The sequence below is a fragment of the Colobus angolensis genome, unplaced genomic scaffold (genome assembly GCF_000951035.1).
Source record: "Colobus angolensis palliatus isolate OR3802 unplaced genomic scaffold, Cang.pa_1.0 Scaffold57, whole genome shotgun sequence".
NCBI classification, from domain to species: Eukaryota; Metazoa; Chordata; class Mammalia; order Primates; family Cercopithecidae; genus Colobus; species Colobus angolensis.
In genome coordinates this window covers 1,139,139-1,142,050 of record NW_012119265.1, presented here as the reverse complement: position 1 = coordinate 1,142,050, position 2,912 = coordinate 1,139,139, and the positions used below count along the sequence as shown (strand labels likewise).

Genomic DNA, 2,912 nt, shown 5'->3' with positions numbered 1-2,912 from the left:
ATAATTTTTTAAATGTTTTTTTTCTGATCTGTTCACAGTCTAATGAAATTATCAAATGTTTTCTTCACTGATATGTCCTAGTACCTAGAACAATTCCTGATACGTAGAAGGGCTTAACAGTCAATGAGTGAATGAATATTAATATGGAGAGTTGTTAAGAAAAAAGAAAAATAGGAAGCTGCCCCGTGGCCGGAAGTGGGCCTAGAGCGCCACAGGCCCAAGATGAAGCCGGCCGTGGATGAGGTGTTTCCCGAGGTCGTCGGGCCCTACGTGGACCTGCACGAGGCGGTAGGCAGCACCAGGTTCTTGATGGACTTGGCAACTAATGAAAAGGCTGTTCATGCAGAATTTTTAAATGGTTTTGAAGATCTCTTCCAGATGATGACATCCGGTGAGATGCCGTTTGGCTGCAGGCAGGGCCAAACCCTTGATACAGAGCCGTGGCGTGAGCCTGCACAGGACAGTTTCAGGTGATTTTAAAGAACATACGGAAATTCTTTGAAATTAGGGCCCGGTTAACCAAGAAAGACAAAATTGTACTTGACCACCTGGATGAGGCTGTTAATCTCTGAACATGACCAGGTTTTGTCTTCACTTCAATTAAAAGAAAGCAACGTCACACGCCAAAAAAAAAAAAAGAAAAATTACAACACAGTTTGGACAGTATTATATGACACTAGGGAAAAAACATGTGGATTGTGACAGAGGTAAAGCAGTCACCAAATATTCTCTACTCTGAATTTCCCTGCTACCTTGGTACCTAGGCAGGCTTACAATTACTAATATGGCAAATAAATTGTGAGCGGAAGGGAAGTATGTCAATTATGGGATGAGGCAGTAAAAGTTCCATGTATGATTTTCCAGTCCCTTTTCACTACTCTGGTCACTAAAGATGTCATGTAGTTCAGATTTTGTTCAGAATAGGGTGGAACTGCCATTAGCCTCCATCTCTGAGTGATTACATGGAGAAAGTGCCCTAACAATTGGTGTAAGACAAGAAAAAAACTTGTTGTGTTAAGTCACAGAGATTTGGGAGGTTGTTTGTTATTGCAAACTTATTCTGACTATATGCAAATATATGTACACAAATAGCATTTATTAAGCACGTACTATATGTCAGGCACAATGCTGAACACTTTACATATGTTATTTTATTAAACCTTCATCAAACTCTGAAAACCTGTACTATTATACTGAGATAAGAAAACTGGGACAAGGTGAGGACAAACCATTTGTCCAAGGCTGTCAGCTAAATGGAAGGGCTGAAAATGAAACCAGGCAGTCTGAAGAAACATCTACCAAGCTGTTAACAGTGGTTGATATGGTTTGGCTCTGTGTTTCCATCCAAATCTCATCTCAAATTGCAACCCCCAGGTCTTGAGGGAGGGACCTGGTGGGAGGTGATTGGATCATGAGGGTGGTTTCCCCCATGCTGTTCTTCTGATAGTGAGGGAGTTCTCATGAGAGCTGATAGTTTCGAAAGTGTTTGACAGTTTCCCGTTTGTTCTGTCTGTCTCCCTCCTGCTGCCTTGTGAAGGTGTGCCTTGCTTCCTCTCACCTTCTGCCATGACTAAGTTTCCTGAGGCCTTCCCAGCCACGTGGAACTGAATCAATTAAACCTCTTTTGTTTATAAATTACCCAGTCTTAGGTAGTATCTTTATGGCAGTGTGAAAATGGACTAACACGGTGGTTATCTTGAAGGCAGAAATATGGAGACTGATCACTCTTTGTTCTATATTTCTGTAATATTTCAAGGTTTTTTTTGTTTTGTTTTGTTTTTCCAACCTCCACCTCCCAGGTTCAAGTGATTCTCCTGCCTCAGCCTCCCGAGTAGCTGGGACTACAGATGTGTACCACCACACCCGGCTAATTTTTGTATTTTTTAGTAAAGACAGGGTTTCATTATGTTGGCCAGGCTGGTCTCAAACCGGCCTCAAGTGATCCGCCCATCTTGGCCACTCAAAGTGCTGGGATTACAGGCCTGAGCTGTGTCTATTTAAAAAAAAAAGAGTGATATGGTTTGGCTCTGTGTCCCCACCCAAATCTTACCTTGAATTGTAATAATCCCCACGTGTCATGGGAGGGACCCAGTGGGAGGTAACTGAATTATAGGGGTGGGTTTTCCTGTGGTGTTCTTGTGATAGTGAATAAGTCTCATGAGATCTGATAGGTTTTTTGTTTTTGAGATGGTGTCTCACTGTGTCGCCCATGCCGGGGTATAGTGGCGTGATCTTGGCTCACTACAACTTCCACCTCCTGGGTTCAAGTGATTCTCCTGCCTCAGCCTCCTGAGTCGCTGGGATTACAGGCGCCCACCACCACACCTGGCTAATTTTTGTATTTTTAGTAGAGACAGGGTTTCTCCATGTTGGCCAGGCTGGTCTCGAACTCCTGAACTCAAGTGATTCGCCCACCTCAGCCTCCCAAAGTGCTGGGATTACAGGCATGAGTCACCATGCCTGGTCAATCTGATGGTTTTATACAGGGGAGTTCCCCTGCACATGCCCTCTTGCCTGCTGCCATGTAAGACATGACTTTGCTCCTTCTTTGCCTTCTGCCATGATTGTGAGGCCTGTCCAGTCATGTGGAACTAGGAGTCCATTAAACCTCTTTCTTTCTCTCTTTCTTTCTTTCTTTCTCTCTTTCTTTTTTTGGATGGAATTTCACTCTTGTTGCTCGGGCTGGAGTGCAATGGCATGATCCCAGCTTTTTTTTTTTTTTTGGATGGAATTTCACTCTTGTTGCTCGGGCTGGAGTGCAATGGCATGATCCCAGCTTTTTTTTTTTTTTTTGACGGAATTTCACTCTTGTCACCCAGGCTGGAGTGCAATGGCATGATCCCGGCTCACTGAAACTTCGGTCTCCCAGGTTCAAGCAATTCTCCTGTCTCAGCCTCCCACCACCACCAGTC

At 43.9% G+C, this 2,912-nt stretch overlaps 1 pseudogene; it reads left to right on the top strand.

Annotated features, from left to right (window-relative positions):
• Positions 1 to 222: 222 nt before the first annotated feature.
• Positions 223 to 395, top strand: LOC105525979 (annotated as a pseudogene).
• Positions 396 to 2,912: the final 2,517 nt, after the last annotated feature.